The sequence below is a fragment of the Carcharhinus amblyrhynchos genome, chromosome 25 (assembly GCF_965287045.1).
Source record: "Carcharhinus amblyrhynchos chromosome 25, sCarAmb.v2.hapA, whole genome shotgun sequence".
In the NCBI taxonomy this organism is placed as follows: domain Eukaryota; kingdom Metazoa; phylum Chordata; class Chondrichthyes; order Carcharhiniformes; family Carcharhinidae; genus Carcharhinus; species Carcharhinus amblyrhynchos.
In genome coordinates, this window is record NC_137348.1 from 41,505,228 (window position 1) to 41,517,559 (window position 12,332).

Below are 12,332 nucleotides of genomic sequence, written 5' to 3' on the forward strand. Positions count from 1 at the left end.
TAGGAGATTGTTTTAAATAAGGTTCATTAGCATTGGGATGTCCCTGGTAATGTAAAAGGATGTGGTATGATAATAATGTTTTTCTCTTTTAATTCACAGGTTTTAAGTCGCTCCGCCTTGTTGTCCAACGAGGGGCATACACGCAATGGGTCGTACTTGGGCTGCTCTTGAATGTTTGTGAGTAGCCTAGTGCATCATGTTGTTAGTGTGTGCTTAAACTGGACCAGATGCTGGGCAAGATGACAGCTCAGTGACTATGTGGAATGCCATAAACAATAGATAAGGGTCATGGGTGGAGGGGGGGACTGGTAATGTTAAAATGGCGGCGCGGGCTCGTTGGGCCAAAGGGCCTGTTTCCTGGGCTGTTTTTGTTCTTTGTTCTTTGAGACTTATTTTTTCAAAGAATGGTTAGAAGACAAAGGAAATTTGGCATGTCAGCTACGACTCTTGCCAATTTTTATAGATGCACCATAGAAAGCATTCTTTCTGGTTGTATTACAGCTTGGTATGGCCCCTGCTCTGTGCAAGAGCGCAAGGGACTACAAAAGGTCATGAATGCAGCCCAATCTATCATGCAAACCAGCCTCCCATCTACACTTCCCGCTGCCTCGACAAAGCAGCCAACATAATTAAGGATGCCATGCACCCCAGACATTCTCTCCTTCACCTTCTTCCTTTGGGAAAAAGATTCAAAAGTCTGAGGTCACGTACCAACTGACTCAAGAACAGCTGCTGTCAGACTCTTGGATGGACTTACCTTGCATTAAGTTGATCTTTCTCTACACCCTAGCTATGACTGTACATTCTGCATCTCTCGTTCCCTTGTCTATGAATGGTATATTTTATCTATATAGTGCGCAAGAAACAGTACTTTTCACTGTATGTTAATACATGTAACAATAATAAATCAAATCAAAATCAAATCAAAGAACATTAGAACATAAGTAAAAGGAATAAACAACAAAGCCCAGTGAACCTGTTCCACCATTTAATACGATTATGGCTGTTCTCAGAAATTGTAACTTGACTCCACAAGGTAAACTTGAGGCTAAGTAGCATTGAAGCTTTTAAATGGAATCTAGATAAGCGTTTAGGGGAGGAAGGAAAAGCAGGGTAATACTGATATTGTGAGATGATTATGAAAACAAGTGCAGCCAGAAAGACCAGGTTCTATGCTACAAATTCTAGATAACTCCATGCAATTAAATCTACTGCCTCACACATATCAAACTTGTTTGTGCCTTAAAAGAAAAGCAGGAAGTTAAAATGACAGGACCTTCCCTTCATTAACCCATATTGGCTATCATTTCTATCCAGCTACCCCGGGATTTTATCTTTAACAATTGTTGTATGCAGGGAGCACGGTAGCACAGTGGTCAGCACTGCTGCTTCACAGCTCCAGGGACCTGGTTTCGATTCCCGGCTTGGGTCACTGCTTGTGTGGATTTGCACATTCTCCTCGTGTCTGCGTGGGTTTCCTCCGGGTGCTCCGGTTTCCTCCCACAGTCCAAAGGTGTGCAGGTTAGGTTGATTGGCCATGCTAAAAATGGCCCCTCAGTGTCCTGAGATGCTTAGGTTAGAGTGATTAGTGGGTAAAATATGAGGGATATGGGGGTAGGGCCTGGGTGGGATTGTGGTCGGTGCAGACTAGATAGACTGAAGGGCCTCTTTCTGTACTGTAGGGTTTCTATGATTCTATGTATGCTGGATAAAAATTGCAATGATAAACTTATTCAGTATTTGAGTAATTTGTATAGGACAAGTTGTACTGTCTTCACCTGATTCCACTTTCAGTGGACTTACTCCATCTTTCACTTTTCTCTTTTGTCTTAATATGATTAGAATTTTCATTTTTTCACTTCTCTTGCCAATTTTTTATATACTCTTGGCATTTCTTTGATGTTGAATCTGTCTTATTTCTGTACCATTATCCTTCATGGCTTAAATGCCTCTTTTTCATTCTTTATGAGTCGTCACAGCAGCAACCACAGACTCAGCAGTGGAGTTGCTAAGCAAAAGAGCTGCCAGCCTCTGATTCTGTAACGCGCCCCCCCCCACCCCCGCCTCCAGGACTTGCCTGGGCTTGCAAAATCTCACTAACTGTCCTGTCTGGAGACAATACATATCTCTTTAACCTGTGCTTAACACTCTCTCCACTCACATTGTCTGTACCTTTAAGACTTGATTACCTGTATAGAGTCGCATTCCAACCTTTACTTTGTAAATTGAGTTTGTGTCTTTATATGCCCTATTTGTGAACAGAACTCCCACTCACCTGATGAAGGGGCAACGCTCTGAAAGCTAGTGGCTTTTGCTACCAAATAAACCTGTTGGACTTTAACCTGGTGTTGTGAGACTTCTTACTGTGTTTATTCCAGTCCAATGGCGGCATCTCCACATCAGCCTCTGACTGTCCAGCAGCTCCTAAGATAAGGCTTTCGCCTTCAGCAGAAGGCCTACCACTGACCTTGCCACTGCCTGTTTGGTGTGTGTTTCAGTGAGTCCCTATGTAAAGAGGCAGCAAAGGTCTCTCACTGCTCTCCAGCCATTAAGTGGTTTAGTGCGAGTGCAAATGAATATGTAAAGAAAATCTTAGACAGACTAAAAGCTAATCTCGAAATAAGTACAAACCAATACAAGTAAGGACGGCAACATGTAGTGCCATGCTGCATTAACTTAATGCTATTACAATTATGCAGGTCTCCCTTGAGGCTTTTCCCAGCTTCAAGTTTCCCAACTACAATGCTTAAAAATAAATCTTTTTACTCAGAAAACTTAAAGTAGTTTATATGAATTTTAGCAAAGCCTTTGACAAGGTCCCACATGGGTGACTGATTGAGAAGGTTGAAGCACATGGAATGCAGAGAGACAGTGAGATGGATTCAAAACTGGTTTAGTAATAGAACACAAAGAATGGTCACAGAAGGCTATTTGAGTGACTGGAGGCGTGTTCAGTGGTGTACCAAGAGGTTCAGAGCTGAATAAATGATATAGATGAGAATGGGGGAGGAATGATGAGCAAGATTGCAGATGACACCAAGATTGGTAGAGCGGTTAATGGTGAAGAAGAAGATTGTAGGTTACAGGAAGATATAGACGGGTTGGTCAGATGGGCAGAATTGTGGCAGATGGTATTTAACCCTGATAAGTGCAAGGTGATGCATTTTGGAAGAAGTAACAAGTATTTAATGAATGGCAGGACACTAGAAATCTCAGAAGAGCAGATGGATCTGGGGGTGCTTATTCACAAATCTTTGAAGGCAGCAGAGCAGGTAAATAGGGTAATTAAGAATATTTATGGGATTCTTGCTATTATCAGTTCTGGCACAGAGTAGGAGAGGTTATGTTGGAGCTGTATGGAATGTTGCTTTGGTCACAGCTGGAGTACTGCATGCAGTTCTGGTCACCTCATTATAGGAAGGACGTGATTGCGCTAGAGGCATACAAAGAAGATTCACCAGGAATGTTGCCTGGGATGGAGTATTTGAGCTATAAAGAGAGACTGGATAGGCTTGGGTTGTTTTCTTTAGAGCAGAGAAGGCAAAGGGTGAGGACATGATTGAGGTGTATAAGATGTATGAGGTGTACGGAAAGGATGAATAGAAAGTGGCTGTTTCCCTTGGTTGAGAGGTTAATCACCAAGGGATATAGTTTTAGGGTGAAGGGCAGGAGATTCATAGGAGATTTGAGATCAAACAAATTCACTCGGAGGGTGATGAGAATTGGAATGCAGTGTGTGCAGACGTGATGGGCCAAAGGGATTTTTTGCACTGTACAACTCTGACTTCCATCTCACTGAGGAGGATTCAGGCCAATCAACATCCATTAACCTGCTCGGAAAACACTGCCTGCATTTTGAAACTGTAACAAATTCCTTCATAGTAGCTGAGACAATCTGTAATGTTCTAAACCAATCAACAACATTCTGGATAAAACAACTCATCACACTCTTATAAATAAATCACTCAACATCCCAAAGTTATTGGCTCCTTAAAAAAATTCCATGATTTTTACGTCAAATCTCTACGAAATCCGTGCATTCATTTTTGTTTAATGACAAGAGACTAACATGGGCAAAAACATTAATAAGGTAAGGACCAAAGAGAAAGAATTAAGATAAAGAAACCAAATCAAAAATTATGAGATTTTGCAGTTGTTTGCATTTGGCTTGGGGTAAACAACTCCCGGACCCGGAGACCTCACACAGATTGGTGATTGTCTGAAGAGTAATGCAATTTTTTTGCTCTAGGTTGAGTAAGTAGTAAGTAATTATGATATTTGAACAAAACCATCTAATTAATTTTAATTCAATCTATCAATAAACAAATAAATAATTGGAGAAACTAGGCCTGTGTTGTCTCGGGTTTCAAAGAATGGGAGATGTTCTCATTGAAACCTGCAAAAGGGATAGATGTAGTCAACGCAGGTAAGATGTTTCCCCTGATAATGTTGGTGCCTCTATCCTATGTATAAGCTGATGCATACCCAAATTGCACGGAAGAGCCTAGTGGTATCCCACAGGCAACACTTCTGGATTGTCAATTATTCGCAATATTTACTGAGGACTTAGTTAACAAAATAGACAGGGAAGTATCAAAGTTTGCCAATGACTCAAAGGGTTGTTGGTATTGTAAGTAGTGTAGCTAGAGGCATAAAATTAGATTGATAGATTAATCTAGGATTAAACTGCGGCAGATGGATTTTAATACAGTTAAGTGTAAGGTTAACCATTTTGGACTGAAAAATTTGTATTTTAATTATGAAAGGTTAGGAGAATGGAGAATTATAAGGATTCAAGGTCTATAGAAACAATTCAGTCTTTAACTAGAAGGTGTGAATATAAAGAAGACGAATTGTGCAAAGCCCTGGTTAGACCATATCGGGCTACTGCGCGTAGTCCTGGGAACTGTACCTTATAAAGGGAATATTGGCCTGGAATATAAAAAAAGGTGATTGAATTAATTTTTAGGGTTTTGGAAGGTATTTGTGAGGTAAAGAAGTTTTTTTCTTCTGGTGGACAAGGGGGCATAACCTGGAAATGAGAAAGAAAGCCATTATGTTCTAAGTTTTGCAAACACAGGCTGATTGTGTAGTCGGTATTTTTCTGTGCTATCTGATATGACTAGCCAGTCACTGGGATATACAGCCTACGTATCAAGCATCACACTGGCATTAAAATTTAAATACCACGCTATTCACTTAAGTCGTGGGCAGAATACCTTTTTGGCTTGACAGCAGCATCCTGTCACTGCAAAATACCATTTATGTTGCTCCTACTCAACAGCAGCATAAAACAGATACCTTATCTGACCCTTACAGGATAATTTAAGGTAGAATTTCAGTGCCAGGGTGATGCAAGACATGAAGGCCATAGATCTCAATGACTGGCAACTCAGCTGTTTGCAATAGGCAAAGTACTGACCGTTCCCAATCAACCCAGGCTTGCAAAACAATGAGCTGAGCGTGAGTTTTGCTGGGCAGAACGGGTCCGGCAGCTGGAGAAGACATGAGTATATACTTGCACTCTGCGTACAGTTAATATTATTATAACAAATACTTCATTGTTATTCAACATTGTTATTCACCAGTCACTCAAGATACTACAGGTTCGATACTCTCATCTGCCTCACCCCACAGGCTTGCAATCTCTTTCTTGAGGGATCAAGAACAGAATTTTCCCTTTTTGAGTGGCACAGGAAAAGGGCTTTTATGCTTCTGGACCCAGTTGACTGGTACTGTGAATAACTTAGAAAAAAAAGCCAAGGGGTGGGTCACACAACATAATAAGCTCATTCGACCTTAGCTTTTTAAAGATTCGGGGACCATTTTAACAGGCTACCTTTGTATACAAAACTAAGAATAGAATGCCCCTTAACCCGTGACCACCCCTCCCAAAGCAATACCCATCCCCGGCACTGCCTGCTCAGCGACTCCCACCACCCCCCCCAATCACTGTTCCCTGACACTGCCGGGGCATTTCCCCCTGCAGTGTCTGGGAAGTGCTGGAGGCAGTGCACATGCATAACCAGCAGCAGCGCCCAGGTATTGCCCAGGCATGACCCCCATGAACGATGCATTCAATCAAGCTCCTGCGACAGGTCTGCCGATCAGGTGCACATTGTGGGAAAACGATCGTAATTCATATCAGCCTGCCCTTACACTAATGTGAATGGATAATGGGCAGGGGATTATCAGGTGTAGTGGCCTGATAATTAGATTCAAATTTATTATAAGAACATAAGAAGTAGGTGCAGGAATAGGCCATCTAGCCCTTTGAGCCTGCCCCGCCATTCAATAAGATCATGGCTGATCTGAAGTGGCTCAGTTCCACTTTCCCGCTTTCTCCCCATGACCCTTAATTCCCTTGCCTACCAAAAACCTATCTACCCGTGTCTTAAATATATTTAGCGAGGTAGCTTCCACCACTTCAACGGGCAGAGAATTCCAGAGATTCACCACCCTTTGAGTGAAGAAGTTCCTCCTCAACTCCGTTCTAAACTGCCCCCCCATTATCTTGAGGCTGTGCCCCCTAGTCCTGTTGTCCTTTCTGAGTGGGAAGAATCTCTCCACCTCTACCCTATCCATCCCCTTCATTATCTTATATATCTCTATGAGATCCCCCCTCATCTTAAGAACATAAGAACATAAGAAATAGGAGCAGGAGTAGGCCATCTGGCCCTTCGAGCCTGCCCCGCCATTCAATAAGATCATGGCTGATCTGTCGTGGCTCAGTTCCACTTTCCCGCCCTCTCCCCATAACCCTTAATCCCCTCTCTTATCAAAAACCCATCAACCCGCTTCTTAAAAATATTTAGCGAGGCAGCCTCCACCACTTCAACGGGCAGAGAATTCCAGAGATTCACCACCCTTTGAGTGAAGAAGTTCCTCCTCAACTCCGTTCTGAACCGCCCCCCCTTTATCTTGAGGCTGTGCCCCCTAGTCCTACTGTCTTTTTTGAGCGGGAAGAGTCTTTCCACCTCTATCCTATCCATCCCATTCATCATCTTATACGTCTCAATGAGATCTCCCCTCATTCTTCTAAACTCTAACGAGTACAAGCCTAGTTTATTCAGCCTCTCCTCATAGCTCAACCCCCTCAACTCCGGTATCAGCCTAGTAAACCTCCTCTGCACTCCCTCCAGGGCCAAAATATCCTTGCGCAGGTGCGGCGCCCAAAACTGCACACAGTACTCCAGCTGCGGCCTCACCAATGCCCTATACAGCTGCAGCAAGACCTCCCTACTTTTATATTCAATCCCCCTCGCTATGAAGGCCAGCATCCCATTCGCCTTCCTGACCACCTGCTGCACTTGCAGGCTGGGTTTTTGCGACTCATGCACAAGGACCCCGAGGTCCCTCTGCACCGTCGCCTGCTGCAGTTTTTCGCCACGTAAGTAATAGTCCTTCCTACCATTCTTCCTACCAAAGTGGACCACCTCACACTTGCCAACATTAAATTCCATTTGCCATTTCCTGGCCCATTCGCCCAGCCTATCTAGATCCTTCTGCAGACTCTCCACACCCTCCGCACAATTTGCCTTTCCCCCAATCTTGGTGTCATCTTTCTAAACTCCAATGAGTTTAAGGGGGTTATAAGGGGATTCCTGATACTTTTTATCAGGAATCCCATTGGTGGGAGGGCAGAGAAAATTGCGTCATGCCTTTACTTTGGCGTGAAATGTGATTTGGACATCTTGCAGGATTTTCCACCTACTGCCATTCATGCCTGATCCAAATGGAAGCACAAAATCCTTGCCCAAGGGTTTTTAATAAAGACACTTTTCTCTATGATCTCTGTCCTGGTCAGGAAGCTGTCCAGCTCCCTCTTCATGCCAGTTGGCAATGTTTCCCAAAGACTCATTATTCTCTGGGAAAATAATCTCCTATTACTACTTCTCATGTTTCCTGGTTCTCCAGGATTGGTATAGGTATTGGTATAGGGATTGGTATAGGCTAGTGGGTCATTGTTTTTGTAACTGGTCGGCGCAACATCGTGGGCCGAAGGGCCTGTTCTGCGCTGTAATGTTCTATGTTCTATGTTCTATGTTCCACAGTCAGTTAAATTGAAATGATCTGTCACTGTATATATAATCCAATCTTTAATTTTATTATGTCTCCATCATCTTCCATCTAAATAGCACGGTAGCACAGTGGTTAGCACTGCTGCTTCACAGCTCCAGGGACCCAGGTTCGATTCCCAGCTTGGGTCACTGTCTGTGTGGAGTTTGCACTCTCCTCATGTCAGCGTGGGTTTCCTCTGGGTGCTCCGGTTTCCTCCCACAGTCCAAAGATGTGCGGGTTAGGTTGATTGGCCATGCTAAGAAATTGCTCCTTAGTGTCCAGGGATATGTAGGTTAAGGGGATTAGTGGGTATAATATGTAGGGATATGAGGGTAGGGCCTGGGTGGGATTGTGGTTGGTGCAGACTTGATGGGCTGAAGGGCCTCTTTCTGCACTGTAGGGTTCTATGATTCTATAAATCTGCATGGTCTAAAGGACCTGCTCCTCAGTCTATCTGAATAATTAAACTATGGCTTATTCTCGTAAGTCTCCTCTAAACCATTTATTGCAAAGTACTCCAGATGTGGTCCAACCAACAACCTGTGCAATAACAGAAAGATCCCTGTTCATTCCAAATTAATGGATCTATTAATGCATTCCAATACGCCAATCACTCAAAATGTTACAAATGTTACAAAGTATAAAGTGCTCTCTGCTTACCTGTGCTAACAGAGGGTGCAAATCTTCACGTCTGTGTTTCTATCGCTCTGGTATTTGCATAAAAGAGCACAGAGCTGAATAACTGGAGCACCCTCACGAGGTATTATGCTGAGATATTATACTGATCCTTCAGGTTGACAAGGCGGAAGTGGAAAAACACGGCTGAAAAGGAGGATGTAAAAAAAGACCAGTTGAGGCAAGAACTGCAACAGCAAGGCAGAATTTCTGAAACCACTTTAACCACTGAACATTAAGTTCTGGTTGGCTGATGACCAGCTGCAGGGGATGTTTGTTTATCCAATCAAACAACAGCACTGTGAAGAAGATGTGCTACTGATGTAATCAGTGATTCTGTGAGCATTGTCATGCAGGTTACAGTATCACAGGATTCCAGCAACACAATAGAGGCAGCAGCCCCAAGGAACTGATTACCATGGGCGCTATTTTACGATTTTTTTGTCCAAATGGCAGGCAGGCGTGGAACTGGGAGACTTAAAGGCCTGTTGTTTGGGCGTGTTTTCAGGCCCCCCCCTCCCCAATACACATTCTAGCTTCAAAATTTTGAACAAGCCTGTTGTTCGTTGCAGAAGCCCATGGGTGAGGCTTAACGCGCCCGAAAGCTTGCAGCTCCGATTAGAGCCCCCAACTGCGCATGCGCAGCAAAAAAAAATAAAGCAGCTTCCCTGCCAGATCCCTCCTGGGCCGGATAATGCCGCCACCTGGCCCCCACAGACATTGAACCTCCCCCCAACATTACTGACCCCCTTATCCCTCCAGCCCCTGGCACCCAGCCCGATCGTGCCCCCTCTCCCCCTCCAAATTGCAGGCAGAGTGTCAGCACCACCCCTTCTCCCATTAATCGCAGGCAGAGTGGCAGCACCCTACCCCCTCCCCCCCTCCGCCACTTGCACATGGCCCCCATCTCCCCCTGGCCCCCACAGACATTGGCCTACCCCCATCCTCCCCCAAACCCTCCCCACTCTGGACCCACAGACATCTGGCCCCCCTCTCCCCCTAGCTGTGATGGCTGTCTGACACCTTCCTCTCTCTCTCCTGCCCCCCAATCATAGAAGCTCAGCTCAGATTCGCGCACCCCCCCCCCCCCCCCCCAACCTGGCCCCACAACCCCCCTCCATCAGCATGCCTGCAAGTGCTCACTTCCCTTCCCCTCAATGCTAACAAGCAAACTGCATGCAACTTGCTGGAATGCTCTCCCAAACTGCAGCTGATCTACTCTAACAAAGGGCAGCTCCATAAAAACCCCAAGGGTGGACAGGTAGGCAGTGCAGGAAGAAATGTCATTGAGGAATTTCTGGAATCTGACTAGGCCAGTTTGTTGACGCATTCGAGGCAAGGCTGGACACCCTCTTCCTCCTAGCAGGACATCGTCCAGGAGAAGTGTTGGAAAAACAGCCCGGGAGGCAATGCTGCCTCTGTGAGTGCCATGGCACAGGCCAAGTGAACCGTCAAGCAGTGCCGTAAGAAGGTCAATGGCCTCATCCAGGCAGCAGGGTGAGTGTTTAAACCCATCTAGTATCTTCCCCCAAATCACCCCCAGATCTCCCCATCTCAAGTATCCTGCATGTTTCCGGCTGCTGACTCCCAACCACCTCCTTTTTCCCATCTCCCCCCTACCCCAAAAGAGTATCACAGCGCTTGCCATCTGAGGGCTACCCCTGATACTCTGCAACAGTCACACCAACATTTTTTTCATGGCTCCTTCTGTCCCCACAGGAGATGAATGCCCACAATCGTCGGGAGAGGGTAAGGATAGGGAGTGGTGAGCCTGGCCTCCGAATCCTCAGCCCCTTTAAGGAGCGGCGCTAGACCTTTCGGGAGAGGAGGACATTTGGACCATGCGATAGCATGGTCAGGCTTGAGTCGAGAAGTGAGCACCTGTCAATCCTCTACTCAAACTGAGTCAATTACTGGGGGCATAGGTTTAAGGTGCGAGGGGCAAGTTTTGAAGGAAATGTATGATGCAAGCTTTGTTTACACAGAGATGGGTGGGTGCCTGGAACTTGCTGCCGGGGGAGATAGTGGAAGCAGATACAATAGTAACTTATAAGGGGCACCTTGACAAATACATGAATGGGTGGGAATAGAGGGATATGGTCCCCAGAAGGGTAGGGGGTTTTAGTTCAGATGGGCTAAATGGTCGTGTAGACTTGGAGGGCCGAAGGGCCTGTTCCTGTGCTGTACTTTTGTTTTATGTTCAATGGAAAAATGTCAAGTTTCTTGCATCACAGATTCTTTTCCCTCTCTTGCACTTAACCTTCTGTCTTGTGTTGCAGGAAGGGACCCGGATGCACCTTTTTGTCCCTATTTCCAGCAATAGATTATGTACCAATATCCATTACAAGCCCGCTAACTCCCACAGCTGTCTGGACTACAGCTCCTCGCACCTTACATCCTGTAAGGATTCTGTCCTTTTCTCTCAGCTCCTTCGCTTCCATCGCATTTGTTCCGATGATGCCAGTTTCCAAAGTGGTGCTTCTAATATGTGCTCCTTCTTCCTCAACCATAGTTCCCACCTATAGCTGTTGACAGGGCCCTCAACAGTGTGTGGTCCATCTCCTGTGCCACTACTTTTACCCCCCCCTCCCTCCCAGAACAAGGATAGAGTCCTCCTTATTCTTACATTTCACCCCACCAGCTTTTGCATGCAAAGCATAATCCTTCACCATTTTCGCCAACTCCAGCGTGATGCCAACATCAAACACATCTTCCCTTCATTCCCTCTGTCAGCATTCTGCCTCTACCCTGTTTAGCCCCTTCATTATCTTATATGTCTCTGTAAGATTTCCCCTCAGCCTTCTAAACTCCAACGAATACAGGCCCAGTCTACTCAATTTCTGCTCATAAGCTAACCCCCTCATGTCCTGGAATCAACCTGGTGAACCTTCTCTGCACTCCCTCCAAAACAAATACATCCTTTCTCAAATAAGGGGACCAAAATTGCACACAGTACTCTAGGTGCGGCCTTACCAGTACCTTGTACAATTGCAGCAAGACCTCCCTGCTTTTATACTCCATCCCCCTCACAATAAAGGCCAACATTCCATTTGCCTTCTTGATCACCTGCTGCATCTGCAAACTGAGTTTTTGCGATTCATGCACAAGGAGCCCCAGGTCCCTCTGCACAGTAGCATGTTATAATTTTTCACCATTTAACTAATAGTCCATTTTACTATTATTCCTTCCAAAGTGGATACATACCCAGAACCTATACAGTAGTGACCACAGGCAGTGCTGCTTGCAAAGTCCTGAGGCTGCAGCACTGCCACTTCAAAGGGCTTCCAGCACATCCCCCACCTGAGAAAGTGCTGTGTGCATTAGGGACCCAGCAACATCCCTAGGATCCGAAGTCAGTGCTGAGACCTAGGTCTGTGCTGAAAATTGGACATCGGACGCCATGATAAGCAACTGCCCCCTACCCCCCACACTTGCAGATCCCTCCCGACCTGAAACGCAACATAGCTGCCACGAAGCGATCCCCTGTGAGCAGCACGGAACCGTCCAACGGCAGGCATTTATCTCCTCACTAACCCTCACTGATGAAGCGCCAGAAGCCGTGTTTTAAAGAGTAGGTGATTTCCAGACTGAGGCGA

The 12,332-nt window shown here is 45.4% G+C and overlaps 1 protein-coding gene across 1 annotated transcript in view; it reads right to left on the reverse strand.

Annotated features, from left to right (window-relative positions):
* The window catches only part of glipr2 (GLI pathogenesis-related 2), a 125,685-nt gene extending 116,845 nt beyond the window's left edge, over positions 1-8,840 (reverse strand). Inside the window, exon 1 of the mRNA XM_080211799.1 lies at positions 8,722-8,840. The gene's annotated coding sequence lies outside the window, so the exon portion shown is untranslated. The remainder of the gene's footprint in view (positions 1-8,721) is intronic.
* Between the last annotated feature and the right edge of the window lie 3,492 nt (positions 8,841-12,332).